Source organism: Panthera leo, chromosome E3, assembly GCF_018350215.1.
Source record: "Panthera leo isolate Ple1 chromosome E3, P.leo_Ple1_pat1.1, whole genome shotgun sequence".
Lineage (NCBI taxonomy): Eukaryota > Metazoa > Chordata > Mammalia > Carnivora > Felidae > Panthera > Panthera leo.
This window is the reverse complement of record NC_056694.1, coordinates 16518902-16545381: the sequence shown is the minus strand read 5'-3', so window position 1 is coordinate 16545381 and position 26480 is coordinate 16518902. Positions and strand designations below refer to the sequence as shown.

Below are 26480 nucleotides of genomic sequence, written 5' to 3'. Positions count from 1 at the left end.
AGAAATGTGGTAAGGTGAAGTCGTGTTTAAGTGCGAATGTCCTAATCTGAGTGGTTCTCAGTGGAAATCTACAAGCATTTCCCCTCTGCTTTTGGAGCCACACACCTTGTAGTGTGTCTGATGTTTGAGCCTTTGTTCCAAGGCTCAGTCATAAGATTGGCAGGCGTGTGGCTTAAAGGCAGAATGCTGAATTGAGGTAGCACTTGGACTGAGAAAGGAACTGGAAGAGAAATTTGAAATGGAGCCTATGTGGCAATAGGTTTTTATTTGTTCGTTAGTTTTAATTTTTAAAAGGTTTTTATTTTTGAGAGAGAGAGAGAAAAAAAATGTGAGCAGGGGAGGGGCAGAGAGAGAGGGAGACACAGAATCCGAAGCAGGCTCCGGGCTCTGAGCTGTCAGCACAGAGCCCAACACGGGGCTCAAACCTACAGATCGCGAGATCGTGACAGGAGCTGACGTCGGATGCTTAATTGACTGAGCCACCCAGGCGCCCCGGCAATATATGTTAATATAACTGCTGAAGAAGTGATCAGCAGGTCACAGGGCAGTGGACTTAACTGCAGCCTTTGACTCTTAGAACAGTCTTTAGGAATAGAAACCTTGCTCCCTGTAGATGTTACAGGGAGGTTCTGACGGCCTCTTCCCCCCCAAAAAATCATCCACACACACAAATTGGCAGAGAATTTCACGGACTCCACAGACCTCTTCAAGCCCATGGCCAAGAACCCCGGGCTAGTTCCTGGAGAGATGTGTAGTCACGGCCCCCACGCTAGAAACACATCTGTGGAGAAGCGCTGTTTACAGGTGTCTACCTCCCGTGTAGGTGGGTGGTGTTCCGCTGTTCTCCAGAACACACACTTGACGTCTGTGAGAGCCTTGCCCAGAAAAGCTGAGATGGGATATTCTCCATGATGAGCTCTGGCGATCCCATGAAATTACTTTCCCTGAATAATCGGCTTCTTTTGATAGTCAGTCCGTTCCATAATGTTTTCAAAGCTTTCAGGTGAGGGCTTAAGAAAACGAAGACTCCTGTGGGGCAGCTGGAGTCTAGTAAAGAGTAACTGGACTTGAGTCCGTGTGGTCCCCCAGCTCTCTGTCTGACCTTGGCCGCCCGAGCCTCCCGGCTGCGCTCCCACGCTGGTGAGACGGGGCTCCTGCTACCACCTGGGAACCGGCCCTGGGAGATTTAAGAAGGCGGCATGAGGTAAGGAGGCGTCAGAAGACAGGGAGGAAACAGTATGAAACAACAGGTTAGCACTGGAAAAAGCAGGCGGGTTAGATTTTCCCTCACCATTAGGGGCCAAAGTCGATTCCAAACGGATGAAGAGTTTCAAGTGAAAACCCAGAACCACAGAATGGAGGAAAAGATGGAAAGTTCTTCATGCTCTGGCATAAAAGTACAGAGAATGAACAATAAAAGATAACCATGCAAATAAAACCACCATTGTAAACTTAACCACACAAGAATTAAACTTCTGTCTGCCTATCTCATAATTAAAATTATGGCCAATGACTAGTTGGAAACAGGAGCAGACACCACGGTGCATTAATATCTTTAATGTATAAAGCTGTGTTATCGATCAGTTGAAAGATCTCGTGGTTCAGATTGTGAGATTGAGCCCTGCATCAGATTCTGTGCACTGATCTCGAGGAGCCTGCTTGGGATCCTCCCTCTCTCTCTGCCCCTCCCCTATTCACACTCTCCCTGGCTCTCTCAAAATAAATAAGTAAACTTAAAAAAAAAATCACATCTCCGTAAAAACCAAGTTTCTGTGGCGAATACACTCTTTGAATGGGCACCGTGGCCAGTATTCTGAGTAATTGCTAGACTTTCCCTGGGTAAAAATTCTACTGGCACATTCTCTGGTAAAGATGAACACTCCCAAACAGTTCAGCATAGAAAGGGCTGAGCCTTGGACCAGACACAGTGATGAGAAAGATCGAGTCATTTGGAGCACATATTGGGGGAGGTAGGGACCATGGTGGTTCCCTAAAATTAAGGTGGGGATAGCATAGACCAATGGGGGTATCTTTGTGTGAAGGAGCCACCCCAATTTGTATGTTACATTCCAGACTCATGATTCGTCACGAAAAGTAATCTTCCCAGATAGCCTGTATTCATGGTGTAGACGATTTAATATTATTAAAACCTCCATACTACCCAAAGCTGTCTACAGATTCAGTACAGTTCCTATCAACATTCTAATGGCATTCTTCACAAAAAAAAGAAAAACAATTGTAAAATCCACATGGAACCACAAACGACTGAAACAGCAAAAGCAATCCTGAGCTAGAAGAACAAGGCTGGAGGCGTCACACTTCCCGATTTCAAACTCCTTGATCCTTGAACAACGTGGGTTTGAATTGCATGGGTCCACTTATATGCAGATTTTTTACAGTACACTACTGTAGATGTACTTTCTCTTCCATACAATTTGCTTAGTAACATTTTCTTTCTAGGGGTGCCTGGCTGGCTCAGTCGGTTAAGCGTCCAACTTCGACTCAGGTCATGGTCTCGCAGTTCGTGAGTTCGAACCCTGCATTGGGCTCTGTGCTAACAGCTCAGAGTCTGAAGCCTGGTTTGGATTCTGTCTCCCTCTCTCTGTCCCTCACCTACACACACTCTCTCTCTCTCTCTCTCTCTCTCTCTCTCAAAAGTAAATATTAAAAAATTTTAAAAAGTAATTACATTTTCTAACTTTCTTTATTGTAAGAATACATTAAATAATGCACATAACATATAATACATGTTAGCCAACTATTTATGTTCTCAGTGATGTTTCTGGTCAACAGTAGCTACTAGTAGTTAAATTTTCAGGGAGTTAAAAGTTACGTGCCAATTTCTCACTGCACAGGGTCAACACCCCTAACTCCTATGTTGGTCAAGGGTTGGCTGTATATTGCAAAGCAGTAGTCATCAAAATAGGATGGTATTGGCGTAAAAAAGATACATGAATGGAACAGACTAGAAAGCCCAGAAATAAACCTGATTAAGAAGAGATATTGGATCTCTTTCTAAAATTAATTTTATCAATGTAATATGTGGCTGAGTGTCCATAAAGGCAGGAAACATAGTGTCAACTTATTTTCAAGCTGTATGTTAACATTTTCGCATAATATGTTCCACATAGATTTCAGTCTCCAGATACCTTTTTAGGTTAAGTACCTCTAAATTGAAAGCAAAGAGTCTGGTTGGTAAAATGAAAACAAGGATAAGAAATACATTGATTTGCTTTGTAATCAAATGACTTGATTACAGGGGTGTCAAATGACTCGACTTAAATCGCTGTTTGAACCAGAAGTCCCACTGTGGCACCTCGATTGCCATCATCCTGGGTATTACGTACAGTAACAGTGCTACCCCTTTGGACTGCAGAGGAGTCCTCGGAAAGTACCGTGATCTGGCAACTGAGGCTCGAGCAACTCAGGATGTTCCTCTGCCGGTTGATGGCCGCCAGGTCAGCTTTCTGGAAAGGTCTACATAGTTAATGATAATTGGAAAGCATGAGTGGGAGAAAGCTGTGAAAATACTTTGTTTCTTTTTAAAGTAAAGATGAGATGCCTGAAGGAAGGAGTACTCAGTTGTTACTATTTGTGTGTGTAGTATTGAATCACGTTCCTGGATTTGTGACAAACTTGTTTCAGTAAGGCTGTGCAGCTCAGAAATGATCATTTTAGAAACTGAAGGTTCGGCTTCTCTACAGCGGTCTTTTTTTATTTTATTTTTTTAATTTATTTGAAGTAGGCTCCATGCCCAATGTGGGGCTCAAACTCATGACCCCCAGATCTAGAGTTGCACATTCTACCGACTGAGCCAGCGAGGCGACTCTAGAGCAGTCTTTTCTGCAAGGGTGGCCTGTGGGTCTCGGCCATGGAATTCTGGGAGGAAAGGGCCTCTTAAAGAAGCAGGATCTTGTTCCAGACCTGCTTTTGAACAGAGGTGAGGCCTGGAAACTGGCATTTTAAATCAGCACACTCCCCACCCTCCGTGATTCTATCCACGCCCAGGTCTGGGAGCCACTGGTCTTGAGGCTTTGTTCTTGTTTGGGGTTGCTATTCTTTGCAGACTTTTGTTTGCTGGTTTTTTTTCTTTGGTTTTGCTCAAGGAGCCCTCTGATGTCAACATTGGTGGAATTTCTCCCCATGTTGTTATTCATTTCTGACTGTTTTGTTTATTTTTTATTTTTTTATTTTAGAGAGCGAGAGCATGCATACACAAGCGGGGAACGGGGGGAGACAGGGGCCGAGGGAGATGGAGAGGACCCCAAGCAGGCGCCACCCTCCACACAGAGCCCGACGTGGGGTTTGATCCCACGACCCTGGATCATGACCTGAGCTGAAGTCAAGAGTTGAACCCTCAACCGACCGAGCCACCCAGGCGTCCGTCCCTAGCTGTTTTGTTTTAAACTCTGGGATAGTCATTATTACATTTCACGAGTTCCTTTGCATTTCTGGATTTCTGACTCTGAGCTTTTCATTTTTTCCCACAGAGCTGAGAAAACAGAAGTCCTCAGTGAAGATCTGTTACAGGTAACAAAATAAAATCTTCTTAAAGTGCTTTGCTTAAAGAGGAAAACAAAACAAAGCCTCATCGGCGAGAACTGAAGCAGATCTGTGTACGTACGTCTGTATGTATGATCTGAGACACGATGAGACTGATCGGCATGGTCCCGAGCAGGAAAGAAAAGCAGTTGGGTTGCACGGTGATAAAAAGGGGATCTGGAACTTCGGTGTCATGTTGTGAAGTTCAAATGGGGCTGTCCTGCTTTCAAGTGCCAGGTGTCGGGGTGGGGTGGGGGAGGCGCTGGCTGGCCTGGCCGGTCCACCGGCACTGCAGCCTGGTCAAGGGTCCCGGGCAGGCTGCGGGCCTGTCACTCGCTGCTATGACGGTGTCCTTGATGGGACAGGCCCTGCCAGCAACAGCCTAGAGTTTCCACTTCTTGCCTCTCATGCTATCATCCTCCACTTCTGGGCTGAGTTGGCTCCTGAAGGACTTAGAGTCTCAGTGACGGTGACCAGACCTGTCAGAACCACCCTGAGGCCCTGAGGTGGCCTGTGATCAGCCTGGACTTTTCTGCCCTGCAGGAGGGATATTTCCTGAGGGACCTCGGCCGGGGCCACTGCACTTCGTCTCTCACAGGCTTCCCTAACTTTGGGGCTGGGGGTTTCTTCCAGAAGGCCTGGGACCCTTTGTACACATCCCTTCACTCGGCCTCAACCCCTTTCCGTCTCCGCCCACCCCAGAGCACGCCGGGAAAGACAGAACCCTTCTGCACTGAGGTTTCTCTTAAGCCTCCTTGCTTGTGTCCTTGCTTCTCATTCCATGACCTTCGGCAGGTCTTTTCACCTGAGCCCCTGAAGACCAGCAATCTGCTCCCGGGTGACTTTCTGTCTCTTCCCATAGAGAGGAGCCGGCATAGCTTAGAAAACTGGTGCTATGCCAGCCCATGTCAGAATATCCTTCTAAATTATGACAGCCACCTGCAGGTAGAAGATTCTAAGAGCACGTTTTTTTTGTTGTTGTTGTTTTTTTTAAGGACCAGAAGTTTTTATTAAGAGTAGGAGGGTTTGTTTTTTTTAAGAATTATTAGATAATCATATTCTTTTTTTTTCATTTTTCTTTTTAATGTTTATTTTATTTTTGAGAGAGAGAGCGAGAGCGAGAGAGAGAGAGAGAGAGAGAGAGAGAGAGAATGTGAGCAGGGGAGGGGCAGAGAGAGAGGGAGACACAGAATCTGAAGCAGGCTCCAGGCTCTGAGCTGTCAGCACACAGCCCAATATGGGGCTTGAACTCCTGAACCGTGAATTCATGAGCTGAGCCAAAATTGGACACTTAACCAACTGAGCCACCCAGGAGCCCTGACAATCTTATTCTTAGTAATATTTCCTCATTGGCTTTTATCGTATATTTCAGCTTCACTTTCAGACTTTCAGAAATGTTGCTTGGGCTCGATAACCTTTAACTAGACTAGGTTTCACATCAGTGTTCTCTCTCCCACATCCCACGTTAGTAATAAATATGCACAACCTCCTTGAACCCTTGAAGCCCCAAACCTTGCAGGCAGTTTGAGGACTGCAGAATTCCCACAGGAGGCAGGTGGCAACTGTCTGCTCCTGTCCCTTTCTTAGAACATCCACGGGGGCCTCAAGAGTTTGCCAGTTTCAAGGAACGCCTTGTTTCATCATGAAGATGCTTACCTGCCGCCCCCCCCCCCCCCCCCAACAATCCCCTCTCTGTCAGCATAGAGCCTGACGCAGGGCTCAAACTCACAGACTGCAAGATGGTGACCTGAGCGGAAGTCAGATGCTTAACTGACAGAGCCACCCAGGCCCCCTCCTTTTTTTTTTTTTCTTTCTTAAGTAGGCCCCACACCCAATGTGGGGCTTGAACTCATGACCGTGAGATCAAGAGTCAGTTGCATGCTCTACCGACTGAGCCAGCCAGGTGCCCCCCCCACCCCGCATTTAAAATGTACACCCTTCCACTCAGCAGTTCTGCCTTTAAGAGTTTACCCTATATGTACAAAGATGTACGTTCCAGAATATTGACTGCAGCCTCACAGCTGCATCACAGCTGTAACCGAGGAGAGCTGGGTTCAAGAGGTTATGGCACACTCACACAGCTGGAGGATATGCAGCTATCTGAAAGAATGCGATGGGTCTGTGTGCACCGACCTGGCACAGTCTCTAAGGCTCACCGTGGAATTCGAAAAGCAAACTGTAGAGTAAATAACGTGCAGAGTACGCTACTATCTACGTCAAGAGCAAGTGGGGGACATACGTGCTTCCACACGCGTAGCTCACTTCTGGAAGAACAGACAAGGGCACTCGTGTCTTGAGAGAAGGTGGTAGACTCGTGGTGAGGGGAGCAGGATGGAAGGGTGGTCTTCGTACTCTACACTGCCTTCTTCTGTTTTGTTTTATCATGTGCTTGTATGATTTTTTTCAAAAGAGCATTTAAATATAAGCTTTAAAATATATACACAAAGAGGCGCCTGGGTGGCTCGGTCGGTTAAGCGTCCGGCTCTTGATTTTGGCTCAGGTCACGACCTCACGGTTCATGGGTTCAAGGCCCTCACCTCGGACTCTGCACTGACATCATAGAGCCGGCTTGGGATTCTCTCTCTCCCTCTCTCGCTGCCCCTTCCCCACTCGCGCTCTGCTCTCTCTCTTAAAATAAAAATAAGTTCAAAGAAAAAATCTGCAAAACACAGGGATTGTGCAGAATTGCCACCGCACAGGGTGCTCTGGGAGTGCGACAGGTGTGACGGCTCGTTTTGACCAAAATAACCTGCTTTGGCACAAACCCTATCTCCGTTAATGGCTAATGAGTTCCTCTCAAGGTGCTGTGGTTTAGCCTGTATTAGCAGATTAACATGGTTCAAGTATATCTAGTGAGGGTTGGAGGTTTGAGGTTTGTTTTGTGTTTGTGTTTACATTAAAGACAGTTATGCCTTTAATCAATCAGAATTGTTCGCCGTGAAACTAACTCTCGCCAATCCGCACCTGCTCGCTTCAGCTTGAGGCAGTCTGCTGTACGCTTCCAGCACGTCGACGGCTGATGTTGTTTCCCACCCATTCGACAGGAGCCGTTCTTTCTAGAATGTGCAGCGGAGAGAAAAGGCAAGGTACGAGGCACTGTTGCACGAATCCAAGGCACTCTTGGAGCACATGAGAACTTGTCTCAGATGACTCCTTTTTCAAAAGCCCGTCCCAGCCCCCATCTTTCTTCTTTTTCTTTTCCAATTTTCTACACCGAACATGCATTGTTATCATGGGAGAAAAGTCACTAATGTATATTTAAAGAGAAATAAAGCAAGGAACTTCTCCGTGAGCAAGAGTGTTTGAATGCGTTCGAGGCGTAATGTGACATATCCCACCTATTTAATAGGGGCAGGGGTGGGTGGTGTCTCCTCAGCAAAAAAAAAGAGAAAACCAAACAAACTAAAAAATAATAAATAAAAGATATTTAAACTCTCTATTACAGATTCTAAGAAATGTAAGCGACGTGTCAAGTGCAAAGTCTGGACCAAGTTTGGATCCTGTTTCAAACACACCACCTATAGAATTTTTTTCTGTTTTTTTTTTTTTTAAACAACTGGGGAAATCCAAACACGGACTGTGGAGTAGGTGCTATGGAGGAGTTTCGGCTGCTGTGTGAGGTACAATGATGATGTTACCATTATCCCGGGGTGGGGGAAGAAAATGCTTACTGGTAGGAGATTCACATGGAAGTCTTTATGGGGGTAATGCTATACTCTCTGGATGTGCCTTAAAATATTCCGATGACAACACCGACAAAAAACGGGGATAAATAAAACAATATTGAAAGATGTGAGTCACCAAAGTTGGCTGATGGGACGTGGGTTTTCGTCCTACTGTTCCCTCTACGTTCATGTTGTTTGCGAATATGCATACTGAAAACTTGGACTAATAGGGTATGGGAAATGGGAATGTGTATTTTCCAAACCAAGATGGCGGCCCAGGTCTTGGACTTCTTTAGCGTGACGAGCCAGCGGCCCACGTGGAACCCCAGCTGCCCGTTCAGGTGGGCACGCGACAGGGCTTCTCACATTCTCTGATCTGAGAAGGGAGTGTGCCCTTCCCTGGGGGGTTAAGGGTACCAAAGGATGTCCCCGCCCTGCTCTCCGACCTGTGACTCTCACGGCTTGCAGGTCTCCACTCCCGCCAGGTCACACTGTCGCCTCCGCCGGTTTTCGATCACGATCTGTCCGAACCGGTCGGTCGTCCATGTTCACCTGGGAAGGGAAAGAGGAGGCTGGGCGATGCCAGAAGGGCTTCTCGAATACGCAAAATCAGACAACAGTATTCTGTTTCTGAACCGTCAAGGCTGATGTTTGCTAATACCCAGTGCAGTCAACGGAGTCGGGTGCGGGCCCGGCACGCGGGGCTGACGAGAGCGTCGTCTGCTGCCGCCCCCTGCGGGGCAACCGGGCGGTGTGCGCTCGGCCCGGGAGCCGGTCAGACCACTGAGCGGCTGCTCCACAGGTAGACTCCCACGTGCACGCCAGGTGCAAGAGGGTTTACTCCGCAGCGTGATGTGTAACGGGACCTATGACGGAAAGGACTCACATGCCCATCCGCTGGGGTTAAAGCAGTTGTGGCATGGTCGTTCAATGAAATATCACATTGCCATGAAAACAGCAAGAGGACATCCAAGTAGATGTAGGTACAGACGTAGACACACAGACACAGATACAGATGTGGAATGATTCTCAGATAACAGACTCTCGAAAAGTACAGTACAGAGGGCTGTGCATAACATGCTCCTGTCTGCCCTTAAGAAAAAAAAATCTCTAGCTACATTTATATATGCGCAGAATAATTCTGGAATCTGGCAGTGTTGCTTCCCAGGTTGGAGGACTCACTAAGGTCCGGGGTAGAAGTGAGACTTACCTTTCCCTGCATACCCTTTTGTACTATTTGATTTTTTTTTTGAAGTTTTGCATGTGGTGTTACTTATCTAATGAGAAACCATTTAAAACCCCCTTCTTACGATGTTTATTCATTTTTGAGAGAGACAGAGCATGAACGAGGGGAGGGGCAGAGAGAGAGGGAACCCCAGAATGCGAAGCAGGCTCCAGGCTCCGAGCTGTGAGCCCAGAGCTCGACGTGGGGCTCGAACTCATGAGCCGTGAGATCATGACCTGAGCCAAAACCAGATGCTTAGCTGACTGAGCCACCCATGTGCCCCCCATTTACCACTTCAAAAAAACCATTAACGTATCTATACGCACAAATGTCACAAAACATACATAATACACCGCGCACTAGTATTACTTTGTCCCCAAACGTCAACAGTTTACTATACGAAATGATTCCCAGAGCTCCCGTGACAACGGTGGCAGGCAAGAAGCAGCATCACTCTCTGTCGGTGGACGTGTGAGGCTTACGTGGCATGAATGGTCACACTGGGTGCCTGTGAGCACGTGCTCCGTCGTCTTCCTGCCTGGGTCTGAATCCTGGCCTGAAACTTACCAGCCGTGAGGCCGTGCGGCCGTGGGCAGCAAGCTGTCCAATCCCTCTGTGCTTCGGTCCCCTCACCGGCCACACCCGCCACACCCTGGTTACTGTGACAAGTAGGTTAATACAGGTCACACTCATGGAAGGTGCCAGCTGTATAGCAAGCAACTTCTACAAGTTCGCTACCCTTATTATATCAGTACTGAAATTTGCATCACTCAGGGAGCCTCGGTCGGTAAGCGACCGACTCTTGATTTTTGGCTCAGGTCATGATCTCACAGTTTGTGGGTTTGAGCCCCGCACTGGGCTCTGTGCTCACAGCATGGAACCTGCTTGGGATTCTGTCTGTCTCTCTACCCCTCCCCTGCTCGCTCTCTCTCTAAAAAATAAATAAATATTTAAAAAAAAGTTTTTTTCATCATTCATGTGGTTTTTGTCATTTTAAAATACTGATTAGGAAATCATGGAAGGCATGTGAGCAATTAGTACACCTGAGGAGGCTGATGGTTTGCATTTGTTAGGAAATTGCTGAATTCAGTGAAAACGGACACATCCCCAGGCTTGCTCCCAAGTGACTGGGTCCATGGTCAAGATTCACTTCGGCAGCCACGGATAGTGCTGGCAGGGCAGGAAAACCCTGGGGTGCACACCGCAGGAAGAGGAGAAGCCCCGGATAGCACGTCAACTATCAGGGCGGTAAGAGGTGGAGAGCCCCGTCGTGACCCAAAGTTTCAGACCGTAACAACGTGAGCACTGAGCAAGGTTTTGTCTGGCTTGCTACAAATTCTCCCCCGGCATGCCCGCACATGGTGACGAGGTGGCCCTGCAGACCCCTTGCTCCAAGGCAGTCTAGTTCCCTTCCCCTGGAATCTGGGTTAGGCCTGTAACTTGCTGTGGCCAATACAACAGTAGCAAACACGACGCAAGCGGAAGCTGAAAATCACTTGCACGTTGGCCCTTGCCCTCTTGCTAGGAAGTCTGAACCCGTGTGGCAATGAACCCAAGCTGGCTTGCTATCGGAGGGGAGGCCCTGTGCGTGAGAATGAGGCATCCACATAGGAGGGAACCCCAGGGGACCCCAGCTACAGGAGTGAACCCCAGGGGACCTCAGCTGCAGCTGGCTCCAGTGGAAGAACCACCCAGCTAAGCCCAGTCCAAATGGTCCCCTCACACAATCCTGAGCAACTTGTGAACTACTCTGAATTGTGAGTTGTTCGAGACCGCTGAGGCTGCAGAGATTTTGGTACACATCAAAAGCTGACTGATAAAATGCAGAAATACTGCTATGCCTTTAACAGAATCTAATTCTTCTTACACAAACTTTTATCATCAAGAATTAAAAACAACACGAACAGTCTTCAGCCAATGACACATTAGTATGCGGTCTGAGTTACCAGACCCGAAGTAACGAACAAATTACGAAACAGGAAAAGCAATAAACTCCTACAGAAATCTCTAAACGCTTTACAGTTGGAAGGGAACACAGGCAGCCCTCAATCATGTGAGCTCTGCTGATTTATTCCGGCTCCTTCTGACTCCTTTACTGGATCCTCCTCCTTCTCTGCCCCTTTACGCTGCTGTTCCTCATGGCTGGTTGCTATTTTTCTCACAAAGCAAGTAGGTTACTTTTGCCTATTTTTATTGGCGGGGAATTTCAAAACAAGTAAATTGTCTGAACTGAAAATACCCAAGAGATTTGCTGAAAAGAACATCGTGTACGTTAGTGTCAGAATGTAACCCATGCGGTTAGACTCAGTGCCTGGACTCATGATCGCTAGAGAGAAAGGCTACCCACAAGTGCTGCTGGCTTTGACCTGACAGTCCCGACTATCCACTGTTACTGTTCATCAGGATTTCCTTTTTTTTTTTTTTTTTTCTTTTTTTGACAAGGAAATGTTGTATAACTCAAGTGACTTAAAAATATACATCCAGGGGTGCCTGGGTGGCTCAGTCGGTTAAGCATCCAACTTCAGCTCAAGTCATAATCTCACAGTCCATGGCTTCGAGCCCCACATCGGGCTCTGCTCACCGCTCCGAGCCTGGGGCCTGCTTCGGATTCGGTGTCTCCCTTTCTCTCTGCTCCTCCCCGGCTCGTGCTCACACTCTCTCTCAAAAATAAATAAACACTAAAAGAAATTAAAAATATATATCCAGGTGCGCCTGGGTACCTCGGTCAGTTGAGCATCTGACTCTTGATTTCGGCTCAGGTCATGATCCCAGGGTTCTGGGATTGAGCCCTGTGTTGCGCTCCATGCTGAGCATGCAGCCTGCTTGGGATCTTATCTCTCTCTCTCGTTTCCTCTACCCCTCTCCCTGACTTGCACATGCTCTCTTTCTCTCTCTCCAAAATAAGAATATATGTATGTGTATACAAATACACACACACATATGTATGCATATATCTACAAATGCTCTCTGGACCCAACTGGGTCATGGTACAAAGAATGAGAGAACTAAATCCAGAGGACAGACAATGAAGTCCAAGTTGCAGATGAAGTTGAAAATCAGAAAGAAAAACATTAAAAGGAAGTTTAAAGTAAGCAATATTTTTTAACCCAAGTCTAAAACCCCAGATTATATCAATAGGAACGATTAGAAAAAGTGAGTGAGTGGGAAAAAAGTTTCAAAACCTCAATAGGTTGGTAATTAGAGAAAAACAGTTCCAAAAACGTTTTTATTTATTTAAAAAATTTTTAAAAATGTTTATTTATTTTTGAGAGACAGAGCACAAGCCGGGGAGGGGCAGAGAGAGAGAGGGAGACACAGGATCTGAAGCAGGCTCCAGGCCTCCAGGCTCCAAGCTGTCAGCACAGAGCCTGATGCAGGGCTCGAACCCACGAACCATGAGATCATGAACTGAGCTGAAGTCGGATGCTTAACCGACTGAGCTGCCCAGGTGCCCCTCCAAAAACCTTTTTAATGCAAAAGGCACCGACTATTACATACGGTATTACCACATGGGGGGAAGCCAGGTGGAGAAGGCTACGTGGGAATTTCCTGTACAACTTTTGCAACTTTTTTTTACAAATTTGAATTATTTGAAAGTAAAAAGTTAAACACGTTTACAGTGTATTTTTAAGAGGCAGCCTTCGCCAATATTAAAAACAGGATTAATACTTTTCAGAAGAGAAGTCTAAGCGAAGCAAAAACAGCCCACGGAGGAAAACACAGAGCACAAATGAACCCCAGAGAACTATGAATGTAATTCTAATACTTGTGATAGCCGCTGTTCCTTATCCATTTTGTAGATCTCCAGGACTGAGGCAAACTTGCCTATCAAGAGCTCCCCTGATTAATTTTTTTTTAAGTGTATTTACTTATTTTGAGAGAGACAGAGGGCAAGCAGGGGAGGAGCAGAGAGAGAGGGAGGGAGAATCCCAAGCAGGCTGTGTCAGCACAGAGCCCAATGTGAGGCTCAATCTCATGAACCAGGAGATCACGACCTGAGCCGAAATCAGAAGTTGGATGCTTAACCAACTGAGCCACGCAGGCATCCCAAGAGCTCTCCTGATTTGTAAGTGATTATTTCCCTGGCTATGTAGCACATTTGCCCAAATGGTGTGTTTCTACGTTCGCAGCGGGTTGCTGCTGGTTACCACCGCAACTGTCATAATCTACAGATTATAGCTTATGCGCCAATTTCCGTTCAACTGCTTTCACACGCATACTTAATATAATCTCCAAGCTCTCCGCGCAAAGCCTGACATGGGGCTCCATCTCCCCAACCGTGAGATCATGACCTGAGCGGAAATCAAGAGTTGGACGCTTAACCAACTGAGCCACCCAGGCGCCCTGCAGTTATAGGTTTCTATACATATAATTATCTTCTCTCAAACTTTATGGTATCAGGCATCAGTATGTTATAAAAGCAATACACGTGATTCTGATGTGAAAACAGGAGAAACATTGCTTCTCAAAGACTTAGAAAACCTCCCTCTTAGCAACGAAATGATAAACATTTCAGAATTAAAAACGGAACACGGGTATCATGCTGCACTTTCACCTGACCTTATTTCGTATTCGCATGAAATCACAAACGCGTAAGAGGTTAAAACAAGATCTCACTGTGGATTCACGTTACATTTCTTTAGCTTCTCTTCGAGTTCAGGTGAATCTCGGAGATCTGCTCCAATAATGGCATAGCTCTTTGAATCCAACAGGTGTCCATTTGGAAAGCCAAGAAGAGATTATCGTTTCAACAGAAATTCATCCAGAGGTGATCATTTCAATGGATTTCTTTTCAAAATTCAATTATTTTTTCTCCATTACAGAAATACATGTCCCACTGCAAAAAGGAAAAAAAAAATCAGGAAGGAGGAGGGTGGAATGAATGAAAATCACATCTTCCAACTATTAAATGTTTTGGTATAGAACATTGCAGTCTTCTATACATACAACATAAACCCATACACACAACATAAGCACATTTTCTGTCACACAAATACGTACACACACATCACACAGGAAAAAGAAAACAGGGCCAATTCTTCTTTTGAAAACTACTTTTCCTACTTAACAGTAATATCAATGACATCATCATCTGTAATGATTCCCTAGCATTCCATCAGTGGATAAAACAACTTACTCAGCCAAGCCCTCACGATTAGGCCTGTGGTATCTCCAAATTTTCTCCATCTGAGGCACTGCGATGAGCATCTTTGTATAGACCTCATGAAGCACCTGTCCAGTTAAGTAGGTCTCTAGGAGTAGAATTAGGAGGTCAAAGGGTAAAATATTTAAGTATTGGTACCGATCAGCTGGCCACTCTCTAAATGTCGTGCCAATTTGTGAGATACTATGTTTAAAAGAAAATAGCTTCTAAAGTATTTACAAATACAATGATAACATTAGCTTGAAAATACTCCCACAGAGGGGCGCCTGGGTGGCGCAGTCGGTTAGGCGTCCGACTTCAGCCAGGTCACGATCTCGCGGTCCGTGAGTTCGAGCCCCGCGTCAGGCTCTGGGCTGATGGCTCGGAGCCTGGAGCCTGTTTCCGATTCTGTGTCTCCCTCTCTCTCTGCCCCTCCCCCGTTCATGCTCTGTCTCTCTCTGTCCCAAAAATAAATAAAAAACGTTGAAAAAAAAAATTAAAAAAAAAAAAAAAGAAAATACTCCCACAGAGATCGGACAGCATGGTTTCTATAGTGGTTCTCGAGCTTTGGCAGTCATCAGAATCACCTGGCGGGCTTGTTAAAACAGACTGATGGCTTCTACCCCCCGAGTTTCTGATGTAGCAGATCTTGCAGTAGACATTTTGTCAGATTCTTTCAAAAGTTAGACATCTGTATTTCCAACCAGTGCTCCGCAGTGGTGATGTCACTAGTCCAGGACTACACTTTTAGAACCACTGGTACGGATGAAATTGGCCACAGTTAAAAGTTCAGTGATGGGTACATGGAGGTTCATTTACTTACTTATTTTGAGAGATGGCGGGGGGAGGGGGGTGGGGGAGGGAGAGCGGGGGAAGGGTGGAGAAAGAGGGAGAGAAAGAATCCCAAGCAGGCTCTGTGCTAATAACACAGAGTCCAGTGCAGGGCTCAAACTCATGAACTGTGAGATCCTGACCTGAGCCCAAATCACGACTTGGCCATTTGACTGACTGAGCCACCCAGACGTCCCCCTTGATTTACTCATTCGGACTGACTTTTCATTGTGTGCCCATTTATATACTTTTAAGTTTCACCTCGTGCATATTTCAGCTTTAAGAAATGATCAATTTCAAGATGCGTATTTTTTCTCAGTTTCACATTTCTGAAATGAGGATGCATCAGTCAATAACGTTTCGGTTTAACTTATCAGCACCTTTTCTTTCCTGACGGTAAATAGATAGTGTGATTCTTGCAATCACAGCCTCAAAGGTTTAATGAAATAGGGCAATTTTTCAATGAAAATGTGTCAGTGTTATCATCGCCTATCACTTTTCTCAAATTTTCACTCACATTTGTATTTTCATTAATTTTTATTTCAACTGTCCCTCTCCCAGAATGATGGCAAGATCAAAAACTATCAAGGACAGGACTAGAAAATTTGCCCACACAAGACACAAACCCAGAGTTAAAAACCAAGTGAAAGGCTAAGAAAGAAATCTGCCAATCAACAGTTGATGAGGGATTTGTATCAAAGAACATTGCTTTATGTTGTAAAGGATTCCTATAAATTGAAAAGGAAATGAAACAATGCAACTGGAAAATATATGAGCAGAGGAAATTTACAAGAAATCCCACAGGCCAACAGAAGGAAGGAAGGGTACTCCGTTTCACTAGCACGTTCAAAGTTATAAAAAATTTAAAACAAAGTTACAAAAAAATCTTTAATTCATAGATTTGGCAGACTGGCAGGAATTTTTTAAAATGGTAGTAGCCAGTGTTAGCGAGGGTGTAGGGAAAGGGAACCCGCATCTACTCTGGTGAAAATACAAATTAGTCGAAAGGGTCTTGAAGCACGGCTTGGCAGTAGCTATTAGAATTCATAAGATACAATTTTTTGAACTGGCAATTCCTGCGAATATGCACATATAACTAGACTTTCTACAAAACTGTTTAATAGGAAACCATAAAGAAGGCGGCAATCTAAAGGACCATCAGTAGCGAATACGTTAAGTAAAATGGAATTTCCATGCAGAGGAGTACTACGAAGTCACCAGAAATAACGAGGTAGATCTAATCTGGCAACATGAAGACAGCCGTGATTCCCTAGGATGCACGAAGAACAAGTTTCAAAACAGTACGTATAAATTATTCGCTTTACTAAAATTATACATATAACTGTATTTATTTATTTATAGAAGTATAGATTCACTCTTTCAACAAATACATGTTGATCTACATCATATATATTTATTTATTCAATATATGCATACTCCTTCACCAAAAATTTACTGAACCTTTTGCGGGCCGGGCACGGGATTCTATTTACATGTGTATTTTCTTACGCGTGATATTTACCTGCCTCTAGGTACACTGTCCATCCACAGGAGAAAACACCCTGCACAGTGGTTATCGTGGTGGGGGGAGAGATTACGCAGGGTCTTTACTTTCTACTTCACATGCTTCTACACTGATGGGTCGAAGGCAATGCAAAGTGCTAACTAACCCTTTCATTACAGCTAATCCTTCTGACGCAAATATTAACCAAATATACAGAAAAGTATGACGGCTACGATGTAGAGAAAGCAGATGTGCCAGCCAATGGCAAAGCCTGAGAAGGTTGTACTTAAAATTTGTACGAGGGAAACAAAGGATGGAGGAGATATTAGTTTCTGTGGGAGTCTGTTCACTAGGAGCGTGACGAGGGCACTGTGCTGGTGTAGAGGCCTGTCTAGTTGCCTGACGTTTCCTGTGTTATCTGTGCCCACCATCTAAGGCCATCGTCTCTGAGCATGTTTTCTGACCTGAATTATTAATAAGCCCCTTGAACTTCTCTGTCAGACACACACTGAACACAATGGAACATTCTGGAAGAGTGTTTGTGACGTTAGTTTTAAAGGCTTAGAAGGGAGGAAAGAGTTGTTGGAAACACTCATACTGAAAACTTACGGGGAAAAACTGAGCCCCGGGGCCAAGGACCTAACGTAACAGGTGAAGCGGGTCAGGTACGAGACAACAGTGGTGGGCATGTGCATTCCCTCTCAACGAAGCAGCCATGTAGGAGTCAGGGTCTGAGGCTGCCGGACTGGATTTTTCCAAGGAAAGATTTTCGGGAAAAAGCTCCTATATTTGAAATGTTTGCAGCTCACTGAAATGTTTTTCAAAAGATTTCAGATTGGGACCTATGGACATCTAAGAGGGGCCATACAAACAATTGTTTCAAGTTCCTTCACAGTAGATGTGATGCAGAAGTATACACTCTATGACGTCAGGTGCACACACGCGCAGACTCAGACGCGCACGCTCACACACACACACACACACACACACACACACACACCATCTTTAAAAAGAAAGGGGAAGAAAAGCAGAGAGGTAGCCCATACTGTATTACTTAGGTTAAGGGTACTTGCCAATTTGCAGTGTGTCCTCTGAATGTCATTCTATAATGGGTTGTAATAAGAAAGGCTTGTATCTATGGGAGGATGGGAAAGAGAGAGAAATGAGTCAAGTAGCTTAGTGAAAAAATGCAAACACCCACTACCGAAATGGCCAGTAGGTACCGCTACTGCTCAAAGCAAGGGTGACTCCAGAGGGCCTGCTGCTTAATGACGTCTGACCCTAGGCACACACGTGAAAAATTCAGTGGATCAGCTCTCAGAGTAGGTCAGTGAGCGTTACTCTCCGAATCTGACGTCAAGTCACAAACTGATCATGAAGCACTCAAGACGTAGAAACCGCCAAAGATAGGCTAGTGGTATGTTTCCAAACGTTGCAGTGTTTTCCAAGCCATCTCTCGTTTCCTGCTTCTGCTCACTCAATTAAAAATTTTAACCATTATTAATCACAGACAACTAAACAAACCGATTCCTACTCAGACCTGACGTCCAGTAACATTTAGGTGATGACTCTGCTCTCCTCCAGAATGTGCAAAAAATTAGACATCCGAGAGCCGATTTCAGTATCGCAACCACCATACACACATCTTTCACCCCAGAAACCTCCTGTAGGCTTAAGTGAGAGCCCACCTGCTCTTATTTGACTCGGTGTCCTAACAAGCTAGGTCGTATTCTGTGGCTGCACAGCATCAGATGCCATAGCGCATCTCAGATGCACACTACGTGGGGCGCCTGGGTGGTCAGTCGGTTGAGCATCCAACTTCGTTCGGCTCAGGTCATGATCTCGCACACAGCTCATGAGTTTGAGCCCTAGGTTGAGCTCTGTGCTGACAGCTCAGAGCCTGGAGCTTGCTTCGGATTCTGTGTCTCCCTGTCTCTGTGCCCCTCCCCAGCTTGCACTCTGTCTCCCTCTCTCAAAAATAAATAAATATTAAAAAAAAATTTTTTTTAGATACAATGCACATTCCGTGTAATACAATCTTGTATTTGGAAAAGGGGAAAACTTGATTCCATAGGGTAAGTTAGGAAAAAAAAAAAACTTGAAAAATATTTCTAGCTTGTGGGAATTACACACCTTTAAAGGACAAGGTGAAAGTTTTAATGTTTACTAAAAGTTTTTTTAAATGTAAGACTTAAGATTTTGTTTAAATGACTAATTTAAAAAGAAGGGGAAAAAGTATACGTTAAAAACCACTGAGAAAATCTGACCTTGGGCTTGAGGTCAGGGTTTAAATTTCAGCTCTACCCCTTTGTCAACAGGAAACCTTATGGAAATTAGCTTAACTTCTTTGAGCTTTGGTTTCCTCAACTGCTAATAAAAGCATGTCATTCCTGAGTCGGCTCTGACGACTCAATGAGATCATCTGAGTGAAGCATTTCACATGGTGCTACCAAAGCTCTCAGCAAAGATTCACAAACTCGCCATCTATAACTGCAGAATTCTTAAAACATGGACTCAGGGTGGCCCCCATACTATCTCATATATAGTAAATGGCCAATTTGGCCTCCCATTATTCATTCAAACGCTATTTACTACACATCTGCTCTGAGCCAGGCCCCTTTCTATGCTCTGGAGATACAGAAGTAGCCGGAGCACACATGAAAATTCAGATTATTGGAACTCCTGGTTGGCTCAGTCGGTTAAGTGTCCAACTTTGGCTCAGGTCATGATCTCACGGTTCACGAGTTCAAGCCCCAGATCGGACTCTGTGCTGACAGCTCGGAGCCTGGGCCCTGCTTTGGATTCTGTCTCCCTCTCTCTCTCTCCCTCTCTCTCTCTCTCTCTCTCTGCCTCTCCCCCACTCATACTCTGTCTCCCTCTCTCTCTCTCAAAAATAAATAAAACATTAGAACACTTTTTTAAATTTCAGATTAAAATTAAACCACTATAGGTCATTTCTATTAAGTGTTCAGAGAAATTACGTTAACGGACAGAAGAGTTGCAAGGGAGGGGACATTTCATTTTGAAGACAGTTTGGAATGGGGATCTTGGGGCCAGAAGGAAGGTGGGAAGGGGGTAAAAGGGAAGAGTCCCCTAAAATGAGGTCTCTGGCGTTCAGACCGGCCGCCTCCTGAACGCTGCTCCTGAATCCTACCGGGCTCTCTCCTGTGGTCAAAGCCATACTCACTTGATGCTGTGCAGCTTTCTCGTGACTCTCATGGGAAAGTCCACTTCAAAATATTTACTTGGGAGAAGATCTTCATCCTGAGGAAAAACACGCAGTAAGCTCTAGAATTATGTATTCACTCCTACATTTACTGACCACCTTCACGTACCGAGCGAGTACTAGGCCCCGAAGAGCATCAGGGCACTTAAGGGTTTGACATGCAGGAACGATATGGGCAGAGATGTATTTTCCAGATTACTGTGGTCTCCACGTGGGGAATGGATGGAGGACGGGCGTCCGGGGTTCACAGCTGTCCAGGGAAGAAGTCACGGGGAGCCTGAACTGGGGGAGCAGTGCCTGGGATGGAGGTGGGGGTATGTGGAGGCGCTGGGGGAGTAGGACCTGACAGAATTTTCCAAAAAGCAGATCGAGATGAATCAGAGAGGGTCAGGACACCAATGCTGACCAGCATTTGAGGGATAAAATGGAATAAAACAGCAAAAATCCCGAAGCATCGCGCACAGTGGGGGTGAGTACTGTTTTGTGACACGTTTACTTTTTTCTGTGAGGGGAGGATACAGCGGGTGGTAAAGGGCAGGTGCTCTGGAGCAGGGGACGGGGGTTCGAATCCCAGCTCCACCGCCTGTCTGCCGCGAGGCCCCAAAGTCACTCCACTCCCTGGGCCAAGTTTCCCTCCTCTGCGAAGCAGAGACAGGGACAGCACCTCACGGGGTTGTGAGGAGTAATGAGGAAATAAGTACACACAAGGGACACTCAGAACGGGGCCTGCCTTAGTAAGTGCCACGTGTGTGCCTTTATCATTGACTGTCATGGGGACGGGGTCCCGAGGTGGCTCCGTCGGTTAAGTGTCTGACGTTGGCTCAGGTCATGATCTCACGGCTCGTGAGTTTGAGCCCCACGTGGGGGCCAGGGCCCGCTTTGGATCTTCTGTCCCCTTCTCTCTCTGCCCTTCCCCCACCGGTTCTCTCTCTCAAGTTAAATAAATAAACTTAAAAACCTTATTGACATGGGTACTTAGAAGTAGGTCTTGGCCTGGGGTGTACATTTATCTTTACTGAGGGCTGCAGTAAAAAAGCGTGGCAGACGCGCGCGCACATGCACACACAAACAAACACACACACGACCTTGCTCCCCCTTCTGCATCCCCGGCCTGGTCTCCCCTTGGCCCCCTGGCCATCCTAGCACATTCTCTGTCACGTCCAATCAATCCCTCAGCCCCGATGCGTATTCACGAACGCATTCTCTCCTCCTCAGCTCTCCAACTGCACACACTGTAAGGACACCGCTGTCTGGACTCTCAGCGACACCCTGCGTGTTGCCTGCAGCAGCTCCCGATGCCCCTGAAGCTTGGGGAAAGAAACAAGGCGCTCCACAACCTGGTGACCTGCCCGGCGCCCCCCCAAAGCGCTCTTCTAACGCCTCCGTATCCACCTGTACTTACATTCCACAAGTACAGAGCCGCTTCCTTAAAGTGGAAAAAAAGACCAAGAAAAAGACACTTGTTGGTGCCCAGAACCCGGTGGTGGGCCTCGCAGGTGTGGGCCGGGATTAAGGAAGAGCTGGGGTGAGGATGACACCCCTCTTTCTGACTCGAGCAACTGCGCAGAACACCATTTACGTGCACAGTAACGAGCGATGGACAGCAGGGACCGAGAGGGAGCCGGCCCCCCACGACAGCATGACGGGCAGGGAGGCAGCAATCACAAGCAAGCATTTTCCAGTAGGAGGTGACCCTAAGGGCAAGTGTCAGAACTGGGAGAGCCAGCTACCCCTCAGCCCTTGGAAAATCTCAGGGGATCTGGTCTGGGGGACAAAGGGGGAAGGAGGAAGGGGGAGACAGGAAGACAGAGACAAAGACAGTCTCCTGACCCATCAGAAGAGACACGCTCACCGATCTCAACCGTTCTCTCTTGGTGCTGCCGCGCCCCCCTGCCCGTGTATAGGGCAGGGCCTGGTAAAAAGCTGTCCGAAGATATTTGGAGGAAACGTTTAGAGCATACCAGAAGATGACTTTTGCTAGGAAATTCCAGAACACCCTCTAAGGATTTCGCTCACACGATATGAAGTTAAGGACACGCTAAAATTCCAGAAGGCCAGGAGAACAAAAGCAAATGCAGGACAGCATACGATCCTATGGCTCGTCTAGGACTTCTGACTTTCTAAAGAGCTTTCCCACTCATCAGCTACTTGCCCTCTTAAGAATGCCGATTAAGGGGTCACCATGGAGGGAAAGCTTCCAAAAGGCACACTGGAGCTTTTAAGGAACAGACATCTTCTTTCTTGCCTTTGGGGAAGGGGCAACAAATGGCTGCGGGACATGACGCTTCAACTTTTTATTCTGGGATTCCCCGAGCCCTTCCGACACTCCACTCGCCAGTAGCTCGCACGTCACAGGAGGCACGGAAGGCAACCGGGACCGTGCATAGCTACCGGAGGGCAGCCGGGGACAACCGTGAGGAAGAGTATCCCGTAGGCTCAAAGGAGACCCAACGTGGCCGACCGCTGCACAGGCTGCCATATTGAGACTGACCCCCTGCGTCCTTGATCCTCTGGCCGTGTGGAAATAGGATTCAAGAGACACCAAGAAGCTGAGGTCCCTTAAAGGGTTTCACTCACCCTTTATTCTTTGTCTGGGGTTGTACTGGCTTTCCTGCATCCTTCTCTCACCCGCTGCTTGAAGGTGGGAGCCTTCAACTGTCCCTTCGACTGGTCTTGGGGCCTGACGTCATACAGAACGAGCTCACACACCAGCGGCAGCAAAGAGCCTGTGACCCACAGCCAAGCCTCTGCTGGTGCAGCCAGGGGACCCTCCCAGGTGGAAGGTGCACCAGACAACAAGACTAGCCGACGAGATCTCCCCTCCTCTTTTACAGAAGCACGTAGAGCTCAAAAACAGGGCTCAGCGAACTTGCTGTAAACAGCCAGTACTCTAGCCTTTGCAGGCCAGACGGTCTCTGCTGTGACTTCTCCACTCTGCTGCCGTAGGGCTAAAGCAGCCACAGGGAAGATGGAAGGAACTGGGAGTTGGCTGTGTTGCAGTAAAACTTTATTTACCAACATAGGTGGCAGCCTAAATTTGGCCCGTTCAGCTCCTGCTCCAGAGAGCAAACAAGCATCATTTTTCTAAAAAGAAACTTAGGTTTTTTAAAACCCTTTAGACTGATGTCATTATCAAAACGAAAAAACTCCACCAAATTTTTCAGACCCTGCACTATTCTCCTTCCTCACTGCTGACAGATGACCTTTTCCTTGGAAGGGGCACATGAGCTTCAGTGTACCTTGCTCAGAAATAAAAATCTCAGGGGCGCCTGGGTGGCTCAGTCGGTTAAGCGTCTGACTTCGGCTCAGGTCATGATCTCACGGTCCGTGAGTTCGAGCCCCACGTCGGGCTCTGTGCTGACAGCTCAGAGCCTGGAGCCTGTTTCGGATTCTGTGTCTCCCTCTCTCTCTCTCTGACCCTCCCCTGTTCATGCTGTCTCTCTCTGTCTCAAAAATAAATAAACGTTAAAAAAAAAAATTTAAAAAATAAAAATAAAAAAAATAAAAAAAAAAAAATAAAAATCTCAGATTTAGTAATGATTAACCCACCTACACGGCGGGGGGAGAGACCAAACCACGGGACCACGTTGAAAAGGGTGTCAAGCCCAAAGGAGGAGTTTCTCCCGTGGCTTCTGTTCACACCGCACGCATTCTGCCACTGCATTCTCTTCCAGTTCCTTCCACCACGCCGTGCTCTCTGAGGCCCAGAGGCACCGCCGACCTATAGCAAAGAGCCCCCCTCCCCCACCCCACGAGCAGCCGCAGGGCTCTCTGGAGAGAACAAGGAGGGAATCTGGATGTGGACGAACTGCAGCCTGTTGTTTGTTCCATGCTCCAGCGCCACTGGCTGTCCGACCTGGGGACGCCATGAGCTCTCGGAGCCCGCCTTGCCCCGTCTGGGTACCACCCCCCCACCTGCAGAGCTCTCATGTTCATTCCCGAGGTCATGGATGTGCACGCCCTTCAGAAACGTTAGCTATCTTCTCCTGAATGAAGAATGCAGAGGCAACCGGTTAATACTAAGGCTGTGCTGAGGCCACTGATTTCTCGCCTCAGTGAGAGAGAGGCTGGGGCACCGATGACCAAAGACCTCATCTGGTGAGCTGATGAGGGACAAAATACACACTCAGGTCGCATTAGGCCCACACACTCTAGTTTATCTTGGTGTACTTCTGCAAGAATCTGGGGAAATGCACGTACCCATGACTGCCACATGACCGACCTGACAGAAGAACCAAGAGAGATCTGTACAAACCTACAAAAAAGAAAACGCAATCAGTGAGATTGCGTAGAGAAAGCAATGAAAGCAAATCAGTGAGATCGTTGTAGAGAAAAGGTTTGGTGCTACAATTCCAGCCCGGAATCAAAGACCAGGCCTGTGGTCCTGATTCTGCCACTAACTGGACCGATTTCCTCTTCTGTGAGTGAGTGTAATTATACCTGCTCTTGAACCCTAACGAAGGAGGTGAGGGACCAAATCAGAGAATGGAGGGGCACCTGGATGGCTCAGGCAGTTGGGCTCGGACTCTTGATTTCGGCTTGGGTCACGGTCTCGTGCTCCGTGGGATAGGCCCCGCATCTAAGCCCCACTTAGGATTCTGTCTCTCTCTCTCTCTCAAAATGAATAACTAAACTTAAAAGGGCTTTGTGTCATGTTACCATCACCCAGCCTTGCAAATCTCCAAGCTATACTGAAGACACCGTCACGACGACAGTAAAGTCTTTTGTTGTCGTCAAAACGGCAAATGCCTGGGCCCCTGGTCTCAGCTACTCCACTGGCAGGGCTCTCGCACACACGCAGAGAATGTATACAAGGATTTGGATCAAAAGCCCTGTTTGTGACAGCAGGAGCTAAGAAGCAAGGCACATATCTAGGGCCCTGGTGACATCACGTACGTGGCTGACAGTGGTTGCACAGCAGGTGCAAGCAGATGGGGACAGGGACGCGGGACAGGCAGTCACCGCATTCCTTTTGAATATATTTCTAACATTTAAAACAATGTTTATTTACTTATTCTGCGAGAGAGATGGGGGAAGGGCAGAGAGAGAGGGAGAGTGAGAGAGTGACAGGATCCCAAGCAGCCTCTGTGCCGTCAGCACAGAGCCCAATGCGGGGCCTGAACCCACAAACCGAGAGATCATGACCTGAACCGCAATCAAGGGTCGGGTGCTCAACCGACAGAGTCGCCAGGGCGCCCCTGACATTTTGAACCCGCTGGGAACCTTCACAAAATTAAATAATTGGGGAAACAAGGGGGCGGTATTTTTTAATTTACCTTTAGTCTCCAGAAGGTGGTATCCATCCCAGCCCCAAGATTTAGAATCTCACAGGGACATTCTGTCTTCCCTAGAAATGCCTTTATAAGCTGACGGACGCCATGGACGCGAGCAAAATATCCTGAGAGAGAGACAGAGACAAGCCATGACTCAGTGATGATGGAAATAAACCTTGCAAAGTTCACACCAGGAGGACAAAACACAACCCTTCTGCCCTTCTTCAGGGGTAGCGGTTTAGGTTATCCAGAGACCTTATGGGAGAAGTAATGACTTTAAAATTCTCTTCCTTTTTTTTTTTTTTTTAAAGCCATCTGAACCAAAATAAGCACAATCTATCTAATGGTTGGATCAACTACCTTAAGGAAAACGCAACGCCCCCTAATTCTACCTATGAAAGAAAAATATTTTATATCAAAACATGGGATCTAAATGTCCCTCTTAGAAATGTGTCTTTTCGTGGCTAAGTGAGAGCTACTCAGAATTCGGCTGAAACTCAAAATTGGGAGACCCTCTGGAAAGTATTCTGGGGTCAGGAAATGGGGCAGATAAATGTCAAAGCAAAGACAGCCATGTTTCTTAGCGTGCTCCCTTCATCTCCATCCTGTGCGGGTTAGAGCCTGGATGTTTGTAAAACACCACAGGCGGGGTTGGGCGGGGGGCGGTGCACAGGCAAATGGTGCCTAATAAACTGACTTGTTAAGCTCTGGCGTGGGAAGCTGGAACAGAGGAGACAAGAAATAAGAGGGTGAAAGGAAGATAAAATTGATCTGGGTTCTAAAGCCCTTCTGCTTACAGTATTACTATTTTAAGAACAAAATTTGAGTGGCATTTATAGACACTTACTGCAATTTGACATAGGGATTTCATGTCTGTGGATTCTACTAGTAAATAATTTGAGCTTGTCTTTTTACATGTCTCTTTTGGGGCGCCTGGGTGGCTCAGTCGGTTGGGCGTCCGACTTCGACTCAGGTCATGATCTCAGAGTCTGTGAGTTCGAGCCCCCTGTCGGGCTCTGTGCTGACAGCTCAGAGCCTGAAGCTTGTTTCAGATTCTGTCTCCCTCTCTCT

At 46.7% G+C, this 26480-nt stretch overlaps 2 long non-coding RNA genes across 8 annotated transcripts in view; one reads left to right on the top strand and one right to left on the bottom strand.

Annotated features, from left to right (window-relative positions):
- LOC122209867 overlaps positions 1 to 25576 on the top strand; it is a 90176-nt gene extending 64600 nt beyond the window's left edge. The window contains exons 4-13 of one of the 3 annotated variants that reach the window (XR_006197782.1): positions 3260 to 3458; positions 4491 to 4530; positions 7469 to 7628; positions 7988 to 8548; positions 10506 to 10680; positions 16531 to 16707; positions 17090 to 17189; positions 20029 to 20191; positions 20500 to 20605; positions 25488 to 25576. This is a non-coding gene — a long non-coding RNA (uncharacterized LOC122209867). Of the gene's footprint in view, positions 1 to 3259; positions 3459 to 4490; positions 4531 to 7468; positions 7629 to 7987; positions 8549 to 8675; positions 9589 to 10505; positions 10681 to 16530; positions 16708 to 17089; positions 17190 to 20028; positions 20192 to 20499; positions 20606 to 21351; positions 23454 to 25487 lie in introns of those variants that run through there. The other 2 variants (XR_006197781.1, XR_006197783.1) reach the window with 2 other exon arrangements.
- LOC122209870 lies at positions 7739 to 25529 on the bottom strand. 5 transcript variants are annotated; one of them, XR_006197795.1, is made up of 6 exons: positions 25413 to 25529; positions 20098 to 20174; positions 14570 to 14684; positions 14050 to 14269; positions 10000 to 10091; positions 7739 to 8759 (listed from the first exon to the last, which is right to left on the bottom strand). It is a non-coding gene; the product is annotated as an uncharacterized LOC122209870 (long non-coding RNA). The 5 variants fall into 5 exon arrangements; XR_006197791.1 differs by lacking the exon at positions 10000 to 10091 and having other exon boundaries at positions 25413 to 25522; XR_006197793.1 differs by lacking the exon at positions 10000 to 10091 and having other exon boundaries at positions 14066 to 14269; positions 25413 to 25522.
- Positions 25577 to 26480: the final 904 nt, after the last annotated feature.